Genomic DNA, 22469 nt, shown 5'->3' with positions numbered 1-22469 from the left:
TTCTTTTCCAATTATTTAACCATATTTGTACTATTATTATTTGTATTATTTCTAGGCACAGGTTTTAAGCTCCTCGATGGATTAGAAATGTATCTTCTTTTATATTCTTTGCAGTGCTTTGTGCAGACAATTGAGTTGCTAAATGAATTAATATAGGACTAATAATTGTGGATAAGGTAAATCATTTTTATATTAAATATTTAGGTGAATGGAAGAACTATTTTTCTGATATTGGAGATTAGACGACATATCTCCATATAGAAACACCAGCCTATTATTTATAAGTTTGAGGAATACAATGTAGTTCCTTTGAGTCTGAGCTTAACTTTTACCTTATGCTGTTTATAGTCTTATATTTTATTTCTATAATTTAGCTGACTGTCATATGAAATATTTTGACTCCTTTCATAAGAAAATCATTAGGATATTTAAAAAGCAAATACACCAGAAATGAATAAAATCCTTCCTATAATGAGAATAATAGAAACAGCATATTGGGTGTATTTTGGCTATGAAGATTGAAGAACAACCTTAAATAATTCCTAAATCACAAAATTAACTCTAAAAAGCCAAATACAGGTTTTCCACATTTGCTTTCCTGCAATATTAGTCCAAACTTGAAGTACTGAATAATGCCTGTCTAGCCATCCATCCATCCATACATCCCATGATTCATCTAAACATCCATAAGGGAAAATATTTCACACAAAATTTTAATTCCCTTCTTAGGAGGATGATTCAACTAAAGGAGAAGAGGTCATTTTTATTCAGCAGAGCACCTTGGTGGATTAGAAAATGAACAGTGGATTCAGAGGAGTTTGGGAGTAAGGGTGGAGAAAATGGAATTAATCTGCATAATAAAGTTAGACAAATTTGGAGTTCCTGGGGCCATCCAGAAGGGACTGTGGAAAGCTGAGAAACACAGTAGGAGGCTGGAGTCTGAGATGTAAAAATGGCCAAGAAATTTTTTAGAACAGGGATATCCAAACAATCTCTACACTGACTTAATTGGAAGTAGAAGTAGAATTCAGAGCAGCCAGAGGTGACCATAAAAAATATGACCTCACTGTGAAATTTGCATATACTTGGTGGTATTGGTGGAGGATATTGAACCTTCCAAATTTGATAGAATAGAGATAAAACCAATCTTATCTAGGTCTTAATTGGTACAGTGACTTCAGTTCTCTAACTGAGATAACATAAATACACATGCACACATTCACATGAAGCAAGTGTATCTGGAAGTCATTTGTCCAACAACCTCAAATATCTGCAATGTAGACACAAACCTGAAAAAAGATGCAAAGAAGGGAGAAAGGGAAGGAAAGACATCTAAGTACCCCAAACACTATCATAAAATTATGGCACAAAATTTTGTACATTTTGTTTGTGTGAGCACATTAAGTTCTTACACAACATTTATTTACTTTTTTAAAAAAAAAATCTATTTACTTTTTTCTTTTTTTTTTTTTTACATATTACTCTACGTAACTATTTCAGCACACTCAACAATCTAGAACAGGGTGGTAAACCATGGCCCACAGCAGTTAGGGCCCACTGCCTATTTTTGAAAATAAAGTTTTATTGGAACACAGCCATGCCCACTCATCTGTGTGCTGTCTACGACTGTTGCACGCTGCACCTGCAGAGTTGAGTGGTTGTGACACAGAACCGTGTGGTCCACAAAGGAAAAGTATTTCCTACAGGAAAAGTTTGCTGACCTCTAGTCTAGAAGGGAAAAAAAAAGAAATTGAAAGAGATTTTTTTTCAAGTGAGAAGTGACAATTTTAGGAGAAAAGTAGACAAACAACAAACCAAAAAAATATCACGTTATTAAAGGATCTTTAGTGTGGGTATAAAGAGTGTCAGGCACCTTAACAAGACTCTGAGAAGAACTGTGCCATTTCACTAAAATATAATTATTAATATTAATAATAATGATGCTGAGAAATCAAAGTTATAAAATATGTTCACAATCTTCTAAGAAATAGACTTGAAAAATACATTTTAAAAAATGATAAGAAATAAGGATTTTGCTTTTTTTATTTTTTAGAAGAAGCTTTATAGTAAAAAAAAGCAAGCTTTATACTAAAAAAAAGGTAAGCTTTATATCTGGAAAATTCAGTGATGTAAATTATTTTATTTTATTTTTCTGAGAATTTCACTATACATTTAAACAATCTCAGCATTAAATATCTCTAAAAGAGCCACTGAACACATATCAAAACATGTAGGATTTTTTTCCTAATAATTTTCAGTTTTATAGGGCTTTTTTTCATGTTATTTGTCATATAGTCTGTACTCAGTAAATACCTGTTCAAACACGAATGACTGAATAGTTTTGCTTGCACTATACCTGATAACATGAGGATTGTCAGACACTGGGGCAAGGTAAAGGCAGCACCCAGATTCTAGCTCAGCCTCCCCAAATATACCTTAGAAATACCCAACTCTCTCTGTAATGATTATGCATATTCCAAAAAAGCATATGATGACTATGTTGGCTTCCACGAACTATACATGAAACCCTTTGTAGGAAACAGACTGGTAATTTCCAGTGGCAGTGGAGCAAGAGAGGTCTCTCCCAGCCCAAATGTACCCATTGACATCTGACTTACTAAATGTTGTTTCTTTTGTGTCAGTCACCATGAATCAATCTTCCTGAGGCCAGTCACCCTGGAGAATTCCCTGATCAATCTAAACAGGGTTCTCAACTCACCCAAGTTCACTATTGTCTTCACAATACCTCTGCTCCCCAGCAAATCTCCAGGCTCTCCCTTTTCATCTCCTTGACTGTGCCAACTCATTTAGGGGAAAGTCATGTCTAATTAATCATGATTGTACTTAATAATAGGCTAAAGTATATGCAAAGGTATATTGTAACTGACAAACCTTGGTCTTTATACAAATTATAGCTTACACTGCAGTAAAATTGGCCACATGGAAATGGTAATCGATTCTAAACAGATTGCTGAATACTAAACTAAATTTGAAAACAACAGGAAACATTCTCCAACCTATATAGTTCTTCAAAATAGTTGATCTAGGTACATAAGACCAGCGCTTACTCACTGAACTAGCATTCTGACTAGAGCACCAGTCAGAGTTATCTCTTGGTCACTGCTTTTCCAATCACCTTTTTCTTCTCTATAGCCTCTGACACTTCTACTTCAACATATAGCCAGGTGCGGATGCTGTATTTCTTTGAAAATACTTCCCAAATACTAGCTAGAAAATTTACTGGAGGCCTCTGTAGGTTCAGAAGGTTGATAACTAGAACCAGAAGTAAAATTAAAAAATGAACTGAGATAAGAAAGAAAATTTCAAATGATTACAGGATTTGGGCATGACTTCCTTAGCTATACTTCTAAGTGAGTAATTTTGAGTGATATCCCAAAACACACAAATTCCCTGTTTTGTAAGTGTTAGGGTATGCTGAGGGAGAGAAGAGGAGGTTGGTCTCTAATTCAGAGAGAGGCCCTATTGCTCTTGTCAGTTGGACTGATGACAATAGATAACATTAAGCAATTTAAAGGCCCTAATTCCCAAAACACTGATACACATTTAAAATATAAAGTATGAAGTGGAAATATTTTTAAAATTCCAAATTCAAGTAAGAATATTAAAAATTACAGAGATTTCAGATATTACGCAGTCCAATGCCTTCATTGTACAAATGGAAAAAACTGAAGCCCAGAGAAGAAAAATGAATCACTCAGGATAATTGACAACTAGCAATGCTGTGGCCCAACTTGGAGCAGATTTCAGGCCTTTCATTTCTAAATCCCTTTCCAAAGGATTTTGTTGCATTTCCTCCTGTTTTCCAACTGTGTGGCTATCACCTGTATTCTCCTTGGTACTACCATGACTCATCCACCATACTTAGCATAAAGGTCAATTAATTCATCAAAGTATGCATTAGCCAGATTCTGAGCATTAGTATTAATTCTGATGGTAGCTATTCTCCAATAATGTCACCATTCTGTGCCAGAAACAGACAGATTGAAAGACAGGCGTGTATTTACGGAGCTGTCATGTTACATCCCTCCAAACACATGTACTGATATTCTTACTCATCAATAACAACAAACAGTATTTTTGAAAAACTGGCACTATTAACCTAAAAATCAGAAAGGAAAACTAATTCCCATAACTGACCTAAAATACGTTCCTATGGGAATAACTCATTAAATTACTACTTTTCTTGAAACATGAAAAGAAAGTTTACTTGGTTTGCTTCTATCAAAAGAGACTTTCATAAATCTTTATGTCACTTCCTTACTACAAACCACTAGTGTTTTTCTGAATAGGCAGAACTGGGCGTTTTAGGTTATGCTTCCCTAAGCTGTACCATGGAAGATAACTAAGAGTTGGACAGACTAAGAAACCTTGACTTTTTAATCGTGTCAAAGCCACTGAAAGATTTTCATTCAGAACTTGTTATAATTAAATGTGTTTCTTTCTTTTTTTTAAATTATGTTATGTTCATCACCATACAGTACATCATTAGTTTTTGATGTAGTGTTCCATGATTCATTGTTTGCGTATAACACCCAGTGCTCCATGCAGAATGTGCCCTCTTTAATACCCATCACCAGGCTAAACCATTCCCCTCCCCCCCAGAACCCTCAGTTTGTTTCTCAAAGGGATTATTCTGGTACCAGTACAGAGATGGAAAAGACCAGGTTGTTCTGACAAGAAACTGTCAGGCCTGAACTATGGCAAATTCAGTAGAGATAAAGATAAGACAGTAGATTCAGATGCTTAGGACTTGTGACTGAGAGAACTTGGTAACTGATTAAATATGAGAAGTACAAGAATGGAGGAAGAAATGATGCCCAAGTTCCTGGCATTATGCTAAGTAGAAAAGGAGCTCAAAATCAAAAAGGAGACTGTTGAAGACACTTTCTATTTGTGATAAAATAATGACTATTCCCAGTAGAATATGTGAAGTACCATATATGGGATCAAATTAAAAGGAGGGTAAAGTAACATTTGAAAATAGATAAGAAAATGAATCATAAGGAATGTAGTATGTCATGTTCGCTAGGGTTTGTGTTTGAAAGAACAAATAGTTCAACACGACTAGAGCATCAGGTTAGACAGTGTAGGAGGTAAGAGCAGAAAGGTAGGGTGGAGCTACACAATGGAAGATTTATGATACGTAGCTTAAAAGTTCAGAGTCAATTCAAGAAAAAATAGAAATCAATGAGGCTTTTGTAATGGATTTGACAAAATGAAATGGAAAAAAGTACATTAAAATATTTCAAGTATTTTAAATAACATAAACATCTTTTTTCTCTAAAAACAAAAGCTTGCTTTTTTTTTTTTTAACTCTACTGACTTAGCTTCCTCTTCCTGAAATGCATGTAACTGTGAGATTTAGAAAGCCACCTAGAACGGAATCCCTAGCGGCCAAGAATGGATTGTGTGTGCCATATTAAATAAAAAAAAAAAAAAATGGATAAAGTTCTAGAACTTCTGCTTCTAGTCATGGCAGAGTAACTAGTATCAGACTTACCTTCTTAACATAAATAATAAAACTGGACAAAACCTCTTAGGAAACTATTTCTAGGTATTGAATAACAGACAGCACAGAACTGTGATTCCTGAGAGAAAGAGAAAATATGAAGTGAGTTCCACATTAATTCCAGCTTTCCACCTGTGGCAATTTTCCAGGGGCAGCATGGAAACCAGAGCCCAAATGGAGAATGCCAATCTTACTGAGGTAAGGAAACATAAATTGGAGTTTGGAGGCTGCTGAGGTGGCTGGAGTTCGTGGGACAGAGTACTGGGTAGAGGTAGCTGCACAGAGTAGGGGCAGTGAGAAATCTTTACAGAGGTTGCCCTCGGGTCCTTGGCCAAAGTATACTACTCATAAAGACTCTGTGAGGCCCTCTAAAGAGCAGCCACAGCAATGCTGTCTTATGTTCTTCTGAATAGAGGTACAAGACATTAATTAGCCAATGCTCAGAGACGTCTGAATTCTAACCCATCCAGAGTGAAAAGCCTTGCTGAGCAATTCAGACATTGGATTGAGATGCTAAAAAGATCATGCCTAGGAGTAAAGATCACATCCTATAGTAAGAGTAATGCCAAAGACTAAAGACAAAATGGAAATAAAACCTAAGATCAAGTTTAACAAAATCTAGAGAAACCACCAATATTTTAACCACTTGCCAGAACAAAACTAAACACTATTCAAAGAAAAATAACATACTCTAAGTTCCCTACAATTATCATCCAAAATACCTAGCATAAAATCAAGTATTACTAGACATGCAAAGAAGTAGGAAAAATGCAGTCAAAGGTAAAAAGAGTTAATATAAATAGATCCCAAGATGACACAGATGTTGAAATTAGGAGACGAGGACTTTAAAACAGCTATTATACATATGATTGTGAATTTAAAGAAAAATATAAACATAATGTATACACAATACTGAGGTGGGAAATCTCAACAGAGAAGTGAAATCTGTAAGAAAGAACTAAATGAGAGTTCTAGAATGGAAAAATGCTGTACCTGAACAAATTCACTGCACAGTCTGTATAGGAGATTGGACACTGCAAAAGAAAGGGTCAATATCCTTGAAGACATGGATAGAAATCAACCAATTCAAAGACAGAGGCAGGGAGAAAAGAACAAAAGAAGAACTGAGTACTTCAGGTAATCTAATTTAATGTAATTTAAATCCCTGAAAGAAAGGAGGTGTGTGTATATGTATGTGTGACGGAGAGAGAGAGAGAGAAACTAAAAAATTCCAAAGTTGTTTTTAAAAATCATCCTCTATAGGGCGCCTGGGTAGCTCAGTTGGTTAAGCAACTGCCTTCAGCTCAGGTCATGATCCTGGAGTCCCGGGATCAAGTCCCACATCAGGCTCCCTGCTCAGCGGGGAGTCTGCTTCACCCTCTGATTCTCTCCCCTCTCATGCTCTTCCTCACTCTCTCTCCCTAAAATAAAAAAATAAATAAAATCTTAAAAATCATCCTATATATTACCTTCATAGTCAACCCTAAGCCATATAAATAGAAAAAAAAAAAAAAAAAACTTCAACTAGGTACACTATAATCAAACTGTAGAAGGCAATGATAAAAAGAAAATCTGAAAGCAGCCATTAAATAAATAAATAAATAAATAAAGCAGGAAAACAGTAAGATGACTGATTTCTCACCAAAAATAAATAAATAAATCCCAGAAAATCATGGAACAATAGCTTTAAAGTGCTGAAATTTAAAAAAAACAAAAACAAAAAACAGTCATTCCAGGGATGCCTGGGTGGCTCGGTTGTTTGCACATCCAACTCTTAGTTTCTGCTCAGGTTGTGGTCTCATGGTGGAGGGATCAAGCCCTGTGTAGGTTTCTGTGCTCAGCATGGAGTCTGCTTCGGATTCTTTCTCCCTCTCCCTCCCCCTCAATTCCTCCCTGCTCTTGCGTGCATGTGCGCGCACATATGCATGCTTTCTCTCTCACTAAAATAAATAAAATCTTTAAAATAAATAAATAATAGCATTCCAGAATTTTATCTCATAGAAATAATATTTAAAAAACAAGGATGAAATAAAGAATTTTTTTAATAAATGCAAGCTAAGAGAATTTGTCACTGACAGAAAGTGCACTACAAGAAATGGTAAGCATCTATGTGCAGATTTTTGTGTAGACATAAATTTTCAATTCATTTGGATAAATATCAAGGAGCATGATTGTGTAGTATGTTTAGTTCTGTAAGAAACTGACAAACTGTCTTCCAAAGTGGCTGTGCTATTTTATATTCTCACCAGCAATGAGTGAGATGTTTATAGTTCTTTTTAAGATTGTATTTATTTATTTGAGAGAGAGAGAGAGAAAGAGCACAAGCCAGGGAAAGGGCAGAGGGAGAAGGAGAAGCAAATTCCCCCACTCAGCAGGAAGCGTGACTTGGGGCTGGATCCCAGGACTCTGAGATCATGACCTGAGCTGAGGTCAGATGCTTAACTGACTAAGCCACCCAGGAGCCCCTATAGTAGCTTTTTTATTTTTTAAGATTTATTTATTTATTTTAGAGAGAGAGTGCGTGAGCAGGGGGAGGGATAAGGGGAGAGGGAGAAGAAGAGAAGCAGACTCTCTGCTGAGTGTGGAGCCTGACTGGGGGCTCCATCCCACAACCCTGAAATCATGACCTGAGCTGAAATCAAGAGTGGTATGCTTAACCGACTGAGCTACCCGGGTGCTCCTATAATAGCTTTATTCATAACTGCCAAAACTTAAAAGCAACCAAGATGTCTTTCAGTAAGTGAATGGATAAATCTAAATATTCTATTGTCTGGTACATCCAGACAATAGAATATTATTCCCTGTTAAAAAGAAATGAGCTACCAAGTCATGAAAAGGCATGGAGAAAAAACTTAAATACATACTATGGAGTGAAAGAAGCCAATCTGAAAAGGCTACACATACTTTATAATTTCAACTAGATGACATTCTAGAAAAGGCAGAACTATGGAGAGAGTAAAAAGATGGTTGCCAGGGCTTAGGGGGAAGAAAAGATAAGTAGAGCACAGAGGATTTTTTAGTCAGTGAAAATTCTCTTTTTTATACTATAATGATAAATACGTTATATACTTGCCCAAACCAATAGAATGTGCAACATCAAAAGTGGACACTAATATAAACTATGGAGCTTGGGTGATATTGATGTGTCAGTGTAGGTTGGTCAATTATGACCAATGTGCTACTGTGGTGGGGGATGCTGACAACGGGGGAGGCTATGCATGTGTAGGGGAGGGGGATCCTTGCAGTACCTGTGTACCTTCCTCTTAATTTTGCTGTGAACCTAAAACTGCTCTAAACAATAAATTTATTAATTATTTAAAAAGTCAGTAAGAAAAGAGAAGATTTGGGCACTAACTCAATCAATTTGACATAATTGATGTTTCTAATACCCTACTACGAGAATTGCAGAATAAACATCCTTTTTAAATTCTTACAATATTCAAGATAAATTTGTGATTGGCCATAAAATAAATCTCAATAATAAAAAAATTTAGGGGTGCCTAAGTGGCTCAGTGGGTTAAGCACCTGCCTTCAGCTCAGGAGCATGATCTCAGGGTCTCCGGATCAGCCCCATGTCTGGCTCCCTGCTCAGCGGGGAGCCTGCTTCTCCCTCTGTCCTTCCCCCACTCGTGCTCCCATGCCAGCTCTCTCTGTGTCTCAAATAAATAAATAAAATCTTCAAAAAAATTTAAATCTTACAGTGTATGTAATACCACAATGGTATTTAATTAGAATCCACTAACAGTAAGATGAAGCAAATTTTCAATATTTTGAAACTTAATAGCACACTTATAAATAACACAAGTAAACAAGGGAATCACAAGGGAAAGTAGAAAATATTTGAGAATATGTGTTAATGAAAACAAAACACTATACATTTGCGTGATCCAGCTTAAACAGCTTTTAGGAATAAATAATATAAGCTTTAAATTTGCATATTAGAGAAGATCATTTTTAAATCAATAATCTAAAGTTTAACCTTAAAAGGACATAAAAATGTAGAGCAAATTAAACCCAAATAAATCAAAGAAAGAAAATATTAAGGAGCAGAAATCAATGAAATATAGAATAAATATAGAAAATTAACAAAGCCAATTTTTTTGTATAAAAGTAATAAAATTGTTAAACCCTACTACAGCTAAGTAGATAAAAGGTGATGAAACACTATTTACAAATACGAGGAATAAAATATGGTATATTACTATAAATCCTATAGGCATACGACATGAGTATAAACAGAATATTAAGAACAGTCTCATGCCAATATATTCAAATTAGGTAAAATAGCTGAATTTTTTTAATAGCATGAATTCAAAATTGACAAAAGAAGAAAATGTGTCTTATCCTATGTCTGATGAAGAATTTTATTTTGTAAATAAAAATGGTCCAACAGAGAAACCTTCCCACAAGCCCAGCTGGTTTCACTGATAAACTCTATCAAACTCTATTAGGAAGGAAGAGTACCATGTAGGAAGGAACAATACTATTTTGGATCACATCTTTTTTAAGTTAGAGGAGTGGGAAAAAAAAAAAAAAAACTTCCCCCAAACTGACAAAACTATTAATGAAAAGAAAGTGCAAATCAATATCCTCATAAACATAGGTGCAAAAAAAATCATTAATAAAATTCCAGCAAATCAAACATAGTAAAATGTAAAAAAAAAAAAAGGATAAACAAAATGTAGTATTTCCATACAAGGGAATATTCAGCCACAAAAAAGGAATGAGGTATTGATCCATGCTCCAACATGAGCAAACCTTGAAATGTTATGCTAAACGAAAGAAGCTGTTCATAAAAAAAACCAAAAAAAAACAACAGATATTTGATTCCTTTAATATGACATGCTCAGAATAGACAAATCTATAGAGACTGAAAGATCCGTGGTTTCCAGTTCTACAAATTTGGTTCTACAAATCAAATCAATAATAGAAAAACAATCCAAATTTTAAAATATGCAAAATATTTGAATAGTCACTTCAAAAACAAAATTATACATATGGTCAATAAGCACATGAAAAGGTTTTCAACATCATTAGTCAGGAGAGAAATGCAAATTAAAATAATGATGAGATGCTACTCCATTTTTAAAAGGCTGAAAACACTATATATTAGAGTTTGGTGAGGATGTGGACCAACTGGAACTCTCATACATTGGGAGTGTAGTATGTTACAAATGATTGGAAAATAATACTTCTGAAAATCACTCACAATAGCATTCAATTATTTAGAAAGCATTCAGCAGTTTGTTATGAAGTTAAGCATACACTTACACTATGACCTGACACTTCCACTCCTAGGTTTTTACACAAGTGAAAACATAGCACCGAAGTATTTGTACATGAGTGTTTCTATCAGCTCCACTCCAAATAATCAAAAACTGGAAATAATTGAAATGTCTTACAAAATAAAAATGGATAAATAAATTGTGGGATATGCATACAATAGAAGAGCACCCCAAAATTAAAAAAGAATAAACTACTGATACCCAATAACATGGATGAATCTCAGAAATACTATGTAGGGGCAGGCACCTGGCTGGCTCAGTAGGTAGAGCATGTGACTGTTGATCTCAGGGTTGCCGGTTTGAGCCCCACGTTGGGTGTAGAGATTGCTTGAAAATATAGTCTTTAAAAAAAATACTATGTTGAACAAAAGAAGTCAGATACAAAATCATATATATGTATGATTCCATTTACATGAAATTCAAGATCAGGCCAAACTAATCTATGATAAAAAAAATTGGAAGATTGGTTGTATATGAAGGAGTGGGGGTAACTGACTGGAAGGGGTGTATGAAAAAGTTTTCTTGAGTGATGGAAATGTTATATGTCTTGATTGATATGCTGGTTACATGAGTTCCATTTGTCAAATGTCAGTGAATTATGTAAGATTATTATTCATTATAGGTGGCTGGGTGGCTTAGTCAGTTAGGCGACCGACCCTTGATCTTGTTGTGGGTCATGATCTCAGGGTCATGAGATCAAGTCCCATGTCAGGTTCCACAATGAGCATGGAGCCTGTTTGGGATTTTTTCTTCCCCTCTCCCTTTGCCTCTCCCCCTCCTAAAAAAAAAGATTATTCTTCATTATATTAATGTATGTATTTAATATTTTTGTGTTTCACCCATTTGAAATTTTACCTTAATTAAACAATAAGAAACAAAGAATGTATGCATTTTTACTTCATGGAAGTCTACCAAAATGATGAACTAGAATTGTACTGGACGTGGCTCTTACTAATAAACAAACAAAATTTACATAAGCTCTTAGTAACAAACAAACAAAATTTACATCTTGTCACCATGGGATAAATAATTGGCTTTCAAACAATGAATCATGGAACACTACATCAAAAACTAATGATGTAATGTATGGCGATTAATATAACATAATAAAAAAATTATATATTGCTTTCAATAAAACATATTGCCATCAGCAAATGGGTGTACCATTCATTATGTCAAATAGTATACAAATTTGGGGAAATAAGATATATTTTGGGTGATATTGACACTACCTGCAAGAGGCTTACTAGCCACTAACCTTTTCTTGCAAACAATTGTCTCTTTTGTTCACTTGATTCTTGTTTTAAACAGTCTCCATCAAACACTCACACAGAGCTCCCACACTGAAACCCATGCTATTTAGCTGACATACTCATGGATACAGTGTTCTCCACAGGAGGAACTTCACGCTAAAGGACCAGGGTGATGAGGACACTCAAAGTCCTGTCACAGAAACACTCCAAGGAGCTTGGGAACTGAAGATCCATGCCAGACACATCAGTGGCCTTTGCATGCTGTGTGTACCTGGGTTGGACTTGTTGATGTGATCCCAGGAGTTTTAGAATTGGGACCTGTGGTTGACGTTGAAAGTAAAAAGATTTCAGTTCAAAATAACAAAGTTAGATCTTTCCCAGATTCGTGGAATATGTCAAGAGGTGGCATAAGCTGAAAATGATGACATAGACATTATTCAAGTATCTGATGATGGATGAAATAACCCAAACTTTAAGGTCACTCCCATCTCAAGATTATATGATTCTAGAATCTGAAGCTTCGCCATGCTCTTTACACACTGCTCCCAAGCTCAACAACCCACACGTTCAGCACTTGATCACACAATTATGACTTTCTTCATGCAATCCCATCTTCCCCCCAGCTTGCTTCCAGCTACAGTCAGTGGTTCAATTTTAGAGACTATGAAGTGCCAGATTATTTCCAATTTTTACTACTTTCTAAAGAGGAAAAATCAAGATAAAAACCAAATAGGAAGAATGATGATGTTCAAGGATGGCATCTTGAATAGGACTTGGCAAGTTCAAATGTGTGAATATAATAACATCCAAATAGAAAAACTACATAATTGTTCCATATTTAACTCCGCTATTATCAATAGATAAATTTAGTGATAGGTAGAATACCTTAACAGTTGAAGCATGGACTTTGGAGCCAGCCCGCATGGTTTGGAATTCTAACCTTTCTATGCCTCAGTTTTCTTATTTGAAAAAATAAGGATGATAAGAGTATGTATATCATAGAGTTCTTTCAAGGATTAAATGAATTAATTCATCTCAAGCCTAAGAACCATGTATAACAAGGTACGTGTGTTTGGTTATTATTATTAATAGATGATTACCATTTAGTGTGCCTGTATTTTTCAAAGTTCAAATTTTCTGTATATGGCAGGGAAAAATGTTAGTTTAATAAGAAGAAAAGCTTTCTTAAGAAGACAACTTTTGTTTTTATTAGGATTATACTTCCAAGAGCAACTGAGGATAGGGTCCTAAAGGAGTGAAGAGACATGAAAAGAAAGAATAGTGTCTGTCTTAGCCCAGACTGCTATAAACAAAATACCACAGACTGGGTAGCTTATAGAAAACAGGAAATTATTTCTCAGAGTTCTCTGAAGATTAGGAGGTCCAAGATCAGGTGCCACCATGGCTGAGTTCTGGGGAAGACTCACTTCCTTGTTCACAGCTGGTGCTTTCTCACTATGTCCTCACATGGTGGAAGGGGTGAGGGAGTTCTGTGGGGTCTCTTTTGTAAGAGCATGAATCCCATTCACGAGGGCTCCATCCTCAGGACATAATCACCTCCCAAAGTCCCCATTTCCTATTAGCACTACCTTGGACACTAGGTTTTCAACATGAATGGGGGGGTGGCAGTGGGGAGGAACACGAATATTCAGACTACAGCAGAGTCCCAACGTTATGTAGTGTTTAACTAAATCCTGAAGAGAAAAGAGGCCAATGAGAAATTCCTTGTGGTAAGTTGATGAAAGTAACTTGTGAATATAAGCCTCTCCCATTCCCCCCAAATCCTCAACAAAATTTGGCTGCATTCTTAGTCTCATGTCAGTGATACTTGGGTAAAGTGAAGGAATGAAATAGTGACCAACAAGTAGCAAGAATGGGTAAAAAAAAAAGGGGGGGGGGCTCCAGTTGGTTAAGTGTCCAACTCTTGATTTTGGCTCAGGTCATGATCTCAGGGTCTTGGGATTAAGCCCTGTGTCAGGCTCCATGCTGAGAGTGGAGCCTGCTTAGGATTCTCTCTCTCCCTTTCCCTCTGCCCCTCTCCCCCACTTGTGTGTGCTCTCTCCCTCTCTAAAGAAAGAAATACAATACAATATATTTAACATATTTAATATTTAATCTTCCCGGTGACATGTGGAACCATCTTCCGTATAGTCGTTGATCATACATAGCTTTGAATAAACTCCAAATGCATGAATAAATGAGAGGACTATTATGTGCAGTAAGGTGTTAGGATTTCCCTTAAGGAATGCTTGGGGAAGACACAATCTCTATGACAGCTTAATGTTCCTTGAATTTAGAAGACGTTTAATAATTATTTATAGGATGGATAATTGGGTATACCATAAAAATTGGTACCTGTGGGTAAAAAAAAAAAAAAAAATCAGGACCATGGGACCAAGTCTGAAAACTAGCCCTTGTTCAGTCTTTTTGGAACACCAGGAAACTCAGGCTGCCCCTCTTTCCTCAGGGAATTTTTTTTTTTTTTCAGCACAAGTCTGCTTTGTGCTTCAGGGTCCCAAAATTCTGGGGAAACCTTTCTAACAGTAGTTGGAGCAGCAGGTGGTTTGTGGTACGTGAGACAAGATGCTATTGGAATGCAATCATTGTTTTACTTACTGCAACAAACAGAATTCCTTGGCCCTTGTGGCCTCCAGACCATCTCCACAATTAAAACAATCCAAGTACAACAGAAGCCAGTGACCATAGATCATTATCCCAGAGAGCACTGTCCACAGAATAGACCATTGCAAGTCGAGGCCTGGTGCAGCATGAATACCGTGCTGAGCTTGGTGCTCTGCATGCCACTGGGTTTGGAATTTTTTTTAAAGATTTTATTTATTTATTTGAGAGTGAGAGAAGAAGAGAGCATGAGCAGGGGGGGAGGAGCAGAGGGAGAAGGAGAAGCAGACTCCCCCCTGAGCAGGGAGTCCTACTCAGGGCTCGATCCCAGGACCCTGGGATCATGACCTGAGCCAAAGGCAGAAGCTTAACTGACTGAGCCACCCAGGTGCCCTGGAATTTTTTTTTATAATATTTTCTGTGTTTTGATGTTCAGAAACAACACCCCAGAATTGAAACCAGGCATTAAAGAAGGATGTATTTATGGCACAGAGATCACTTAAGAATGTGAACTCTTGAGACAAAATGCATTGGTTCTAACCTAGTTTCCTCTTCTTACCTGCTGTGGAACTTCCCCACACCTTTATTTCCTCTATATAAAATGGGAATGCTGACAACAGGACCGATCTCAAAGGTTTTGTATTAAGGTTTTCCATATAAAGCATTTTGAACATAGCTTATCACATAGTGGATGCTCAATAAATGTGAATCACTGTTTATTAACTGTAAATACAGCAAGTTTTAAATTTTTCTGTATATTTTTTGAAAATGGCAGTACGGCTTTAGGCGTTTTCTGATAATATAATGTGAGTTACCAGAAGTGAACTGAATGTACCATCAAAGCTTAGTGCTCCTTCGCCTGTATAACCAAAAATATTCTCAAATGACTACAATGTAAAAGTGATATGTGGATTCAAAGACACAAACACAAATCAAAGACAGTCTTGTATTCAAGGAAGGGCTAATAATAGCAAATATTAATTAGATGTTAACTAAATACCAGGCACTTTGATGTGGATTAGCTCATTTAACCTTTCTCATAAACACATGACAGAGGAACCAGGAGCATGGTCACTACACAGATGAGGAAACTGAAATGCCGTGTGCTTAAGTAACCTGCCCCAGGGTATCCAGCTATGAACCGAGCTGATGGAGCTGGGACTTCAAAGGCCAGCAGTCTGGCTCCAGATCTTACTCTTATTCACCATTCTGTACTGTTTCTAGAGTGCTGCAGGAAGGTTAACCTAGAGCAGTGTGCAAGATGAAAACAAGAGGGGAGATGATGGAGATAGGGAGACTGGGTATTGAAATGGTCCGGACAAGAATTAACAAGGACCAGAAATACACAAGAGCCATGAGGCTGGAGATTACCAAAGAAATGAAAGAGATACTGGAGAAAAGGAGCTAGCAGGACATGGTGGGGAAGCCAGGAGTATAGGAACTCTTACTTTATGTGCAACAAATGTTGGCATTCCAACAACAGTACCTGGTGGACTCCTCCTGGGCAGGATAAGTACTTCCATCTCTCTAAAGTCCACAACACTGTCCATTGTCTCTCTGACCAGCCTGAGTCTTTTCATCTCTAGATTTATCTGCCATAATTTTTCAAATGATATGTCCAAGCCTTGTCTCCTAACATCTGTCACGTAAGAACATAAAAAGACACTAAATATTTCAAAATTGTATCCTCCATCTTCCTTGTAAGAAGAAGGTAAAATCACTGTTTAAAAAAAAAAATCTCTGAAACTTTATAATTAGAAAAATCATAGCTAAAATCATGGACCATAAAAACCAAGAACAATGACAATTATCGGAAAGAACACAAGATGGCAGCAAAGTATAGTGTAAAATCAGCCTGAGCATGAGTCAGAGGATGCCTTGTATTAAATACTTCCAGATTTCATATATTTTGTATTTTATACATATTAATCAACAGCTATAACATTAATGAAATCACCTCCACCTAGCACCTCACAGTTTACAGAACTACCACAAATTCTTTCTCTCATCTGACCCTCACTGCCCCTCGGTGAAGTCCGTAAGACAAGGATCATGACTTTAGTGGAGAAAAAGGAGCAGTTTTACCCCAGGTATCAGAAGTCTCTCAGAGGCCCAAAAGTGAGAGGAAGCTCAAAATTTTGTTGTTGTTTCCATGAACGTGTGCTGCAGGGGAAAACGCATATGAATGGGGATAGCTTCAACTTCAATGGGGAAAAAAATCTAAGGTGTTTTTTTTTTTATATAACTGAGGCTGTTTTAAGGGATTGAGGGCTAAAAAGACTTCCTCACCATAATTGGAGGGGAAAGGGGAAAAAAGAAGGAAAAAGAAAGGACTTTCATTTTTTTAAATAAGAAAGACTAAAACTTTTCTCAAAGACTATCATAGAAAGCATAACTGGAAAGAAATATGCCCGGGGTGGGCGGGGGACAGAGAAATATATTTATTCTCCAAATGATACTTGTATTAGTTTCCCAGGGGAGCTGTAACAACCTTGAAACAACAGTTCAAGTTCAGAGGCTAAGAGCCCCAAATCAAGGTGTCCGCAGGGCTGTGCTCTCTCCCGAGCTCTAGGGGAGAATCTCCCTTGCCTCTTCAGCCTCTGATGGCTCCAGACATCCAATCTCTGCCTCCATCCCCCCCGTGGCATTCTCCTCTCTGTGTCTTTTATAAGGACACTTGTCATTGGATTAAAGGCCCACCCAGATAATATCATTACGATGGTATCTCAAGAATTACAACTGCAAAGATTCTTTTTTCAAATAAAGTCACATTTGCTGGTGCTGAGGGTTAAGACTTAGACATACATTTTGGGGGCCACCATTTAACCCACTACAATAATCTCATGGCTTTATTTCCACTCACCTGTGAGTGAGCTCACAAATATACATATTATGGACTCCCTGACCCTTCCACATTTAGTTACTACAGAGCAATAATTTCTTATTTCTGCCCCAGAGTCTGTCACTATCATGCAGGACCACCTGTGTCCTCTCCTTGGGTTTGGGCTCCTCATCTGTAAAGTAGGAAAGTTAGACCAGCCAATGGTGACTAAGTCAAAAGCGTGCTGAGTGTGAAAAGTAATGGAGAACTGAGGGGCTTCAGGAAAACGAGAGCATTTTTACTTCATTCCAGTCACTTGTCATATTACAGCAGAATTGTTTCTTATTTCCTCACTAGTTTTGAGAGTGCATTAGTTTACCTTTACATTTTATTAAATATCTACTTTGTGGCAGACACTGTTCTAGGGTCTGAGGACTGTAGAGATGAAGAAGACAGACTCTTTTTCTCAGAAAGCCCACAAGCCAGTAGGACGGAGAGACAGAATGAGATCAGTGTAGTGTGGAAGTGCTAAGGAGAGGTCCTCTGCCCGGAAGCCAAGGGCCCGCCTCTGGGCTGTGGGTGGAGCAGGCTCCAGGAAAGCCTCCGCAGGGGTCACAGGTAAGTTGGCTTTTGAGGGTTGAGTCAATTTCATCCGATGAGCAGGACTGTGGCAAACAGTGCATGCAGAGTAATCGGAATGTCTAAAGATGCTCAGACGTGATCAGAAAAGATGAATACCTACCATTTGCATCAACATGGATGGAACTGGAGGGTATTATGCTAAGTGAAATAAGTCAATCAGAGAAAGATAATTATCCTATGGTTTCACTCATGTGTGGAATATAAGAAATAGTTCAGAGGACCATAGGGGAAGGGAGGGAAAACTGAATGGGAAGAAATCAGAGAGGGAGACAAACCATGAGAGACTCCTGACTCAGGGAAACAAACTGAGGGTTGTGGAAAGGGAGGTGGGTGGGGGGATGGGGTAACTGGGATCATGACGCGCATTAAGGAGGGTACGGGATATGATGAGCCCTGGTTGTTACACAAACTAATGAATCATTGAACACTACATCAAAAACTAAAAATAAATAAATAAATAAATAATACAGTATTTCTCTTAAAAAAAAAAAAAAAAAACGATGCCCAGATGTGAAACACCAAGTGGGCAGGTGTCTCTGGGATAAAATCTGCTGATTTAACAAAATGAGAAGAAAAATGGTCTTGTCTGGAAAGCTGGAAAGGTAGCCGTGGTTACTGGACTGCTCCCATCACCTGACCACTTGCTTTGTGCCAAGCACCGCAGCGGATGCCATCACACACTATACAATTCTCATAGCCATAGGGAAGCCGTCAGTTTAGGCTAAGCTGCACTGAGGTACCAACTCTCAGATCTCAGTTGCTTCATCCCAGTGAATGTTTCTCATCCACACACTGTCTGTTGGGATCTGGGTCATCCCCAGGGCAGCTGTTCTACCTGTATTGGCTTGGCTTTCAGCTCTTAATCCTTACAGCATCTCCCTATCAGCACGCATTTTCACATTCATCGGAGGAAGAAGTGGGCTGGAGAGACCAGTGCCAGTAACCGAATACCTCCACACAGACGTGACGCAGACCACTTCCGCTTACGTATCTTTAGCGGAGCAGGTCGCTTGGGCACACCTAACTTCAAGGGAGAGAGAAGCATAACACCCAGAAATAGAGGAGAAGCAGGTATTAGGGAAGAGAAGTAGGGCTTACAAGAGGCAGAAAAGATACTCAACCTCACACAACTGGTAGGTGGCAGAGTCAAGATTTGAACTCAGATCTGTCTGACTCCAGACCCCACACTTCTCTGTACTGAGAGATGCATATGCCATACAAATGAGTTTGGACTTTATCCCACGGGTAATGTAACAGGGAGTTATTGGAAGATTATAAAAGGGAGACTACAAATCACATTTGTATTTTAGAAAGATTGTGTGGAAACAGTGACTGGGGAGGGACAAGACCGAGGGTGTGAGGCCAACAGAACTTCTATGACAGTTTTCAGAAGGGAAATGATAAGGCCCTGAACTGAGCAGGGCCCAGCTGAGGACTGGGAAGGGATCTAAAGGCAACTAGGAATCAAAGCATATAGGTTTTAGGAAGTAAGTGGACATAAAGCATGATAAAAAAGGAAGGAGGGACAAAATATGAGGGTCCTGGCTTAGGCAACAAGAGGACAGGGGTGCCATTTACCAAGACAGGGATGTAAGATAAGCAACACATTGATTGTATTTACTTTTGTTTTCAATGGGGAGAGGTACGTGGGTGGTTCAAATTTGAACATGTTGAATTCGGGTTGCCTGTGGAAATTCAAGTAGAGAGTTCCAGCAGATATTTAGACATAAGTATGTTAAATTTATCAAAAAAGGTTTTAGTTACAGATAAAATATTTGGGGGAAAATGCAAAAGCGGTAGTCCAAATCACATGATTGATAAAATTGCCAGGGGAGGGGGAGAGAGAGAGATAAGAGCGAACGATGGAGCAACCTCTATGCAGTACAGGGGTTTAAAATGTCTCTGAAGGTAGAGACTTCATTATGGTCACCTTTGATCTCTCCACCTGATTCAAGACTGAATCCAGAAGATTTTCCCAAGTATGGTTGGCTAAACTCATGAAACAAAAATGCACCAGAGTGTACACTCCCTGGAAGTAAGATTAAGATCCACTGCATCCATAGGACTGTACTGTCTACATCTAGGAGGAAGAAGGTCCCCAAACTTCACAGTCCTAGAAATCAAGACACAGGCACATAGCATTTTTATCTTTCTATAAAATATTTTATCGGCTTTGGCTTATTTCCAAAAGAATATATGTTTATTGTAAGTAATAGTAATAATATGTGTAAGAAAAAGAAAGTCAAACTGGTTGTAATCATAGAACATCCCTTCTTAATAACCATTCTCTGCTGGAAGCTCACATTCTGGCTTGCATCTGAAGAAGGCTAAGAAAGCAAATGACATAGCAAGGGAAAGGGGAGGGGGAAAAGACGGGGAGTTCTATTCATTTAGGGTTCCACGATTCCATTAACCTTCCGATGCTTGAGAGCCTCCACACCGTCCAAATTAGTCTCCACTTTCATTTCCACCATTGAAAAAAATAGAATGTATCTTATTAACCACACATAAACATCTTCCATTAAACTGCTCTGAAGCTATTACTGTTGTTAACACAATTAATGGACTGTCAATGTCAAATGTGAAACCTTTTCCTGCTGGAGAGGCAGCAATGACTTCGTGAAACTGTTTTCTGTGCTTTAGCAGAAAGGGAGGCATTCTGGAAAGTCACTCATTCTGCAAACATCGCGGCCTGTGAAATCTGCCCAAAAAAGAGCTGATCATATGCCTGTTATCCCAAAATAGCACCTTCCTCCATTATGCCGAGGTTCAGCGCAAAACTGACTCATGCAGCTCCAGGACCGCTGCCAGAGCAGAGCGGCCAGCAGCAGCCGGACTGCAGCAACAGGCAGGCGCGACACCTGGCGGGACGGTGCACGGGTCCCCAGCAAGGACAGTCAGAGCTTCCTGTATCCTCCTCAGGAAAGGAGAGACAGCTTACTAGGGTTCTTGGGGTATTACAAGAAATCTGTCACATTCAGATTCTGCCTCTGAATCTGCTCCCTGTTCGAGGTTGCCCCCCCTGGACCGTCATTTAGCTTCTGCACGCGCCTGCACTTGTTTCTCCACACCAAGCAACGCACTTAGGTTCTGGGTCCACACCCAGCGCCAGATCCACCGCTCTCCCACACAACAGACCCAGGAGCAACCTGGGTGTTCAATCTGTCCCCCTCCGCCAATACCTGCGCCCCCCAGGGAGGTCTATCCCTGAGCGCCTCCAGACTCGACTTACCTTCCCTCCACCAAACCCTCTCGCGACCCAGTGGCCCTTAGCCCCGTTTCTTTATATTGTGTTGTAATATGCTAACCTCAGCAGTCGTCCTCAGACACCTCTGAGTTATCCACAGTGCCTGGTATGTGATGGACAATTTGCAAGAATAGTGAGGATAAGTTAGGAAAGAATTCATCAGGAACCCACCCCCTCACCTCCCTCCGCGGCCCCATAGTGATCCAGATCCTGGGTGGAAGCTGTTAATAAACACTATTTCTATTTCCCTTCCTCGTTAGTGTTCCTTTCTTCTTGAAAATACTTTTTTTTTAATTGCAGATAATGAGCTCTTTTCCTGCTTCCATCCCTCCAGATCATAAAATTGACAACCTTCTCTAAATGATTCTTGGTTCTCAACACTTAATTAGATTTTCTTCCCTGAGTACCCAGTTGATCTTCCGGAGGCCCATTTGAGAAATTCTTGCAAGGGGGGGAAATCCACCATGCTCAAACATAAATGCAAGCTCTATCTATCTTTTGTTGTTTAATGATGCCGGTGAGTTTGCAGGGGATTTAGGAGAGAACAATGACCATTAAAACTCATTGGAAGGACATAATAAAGGAAAATGTGCCATATAAGAACACTAACTTTTTTTTTTTTTTTAAAGATTTTATTTATTTATTTGAGACAGAGAGAATGAGAGAGAGAGAGAGAGCACATGAGAGGGGTGGGGGTCATAGGGAGAAGCAGGCTCCCTGCCGAGCAGGGAGCCCGATGCGGGACTCGATCCAGGGACTCCAGGATCATGACCTGAGCCGAAGGCAGTCGCTTAACCAACTGAGCCACCCAGGCGCCCCAAGAACACTAACTTTTATAATGACTAACAGAACCCAAAGGAATGCAAAGTTGGCATGCATGGCATTTAACATCCTTATTTAAATTTGAGGATTCTTTGCTGAAATTATACACCAAAAAACACAACTCACTGGGTCAAAATATGTGGTTACACAATCCTACAAACTGGCCTCTTAAATTATTTTAGAAATTTTCTATAAGACTACCTTAATAAGAGCTATGAAAGCACTCTGTGGCTCATCCCAATAATTCATA

Source organism: Halichoerus grypus, chromosome 1, assembly GCF_964656455.1.
Source record: "Halichoerus grypus chromosome 1, mHalGry1.hap1.1, whole genome shotgun sequence".
In the NCBI taxonomy this organism is placed as follows: Eukaryota; Metazoa; Chordata; class Mammalia; order Carnivora; family Phocidae; genus Halichoerus; species Halichoerus grypus.
Note: the sequence above shows the minus strand (reverse complement) of the source record.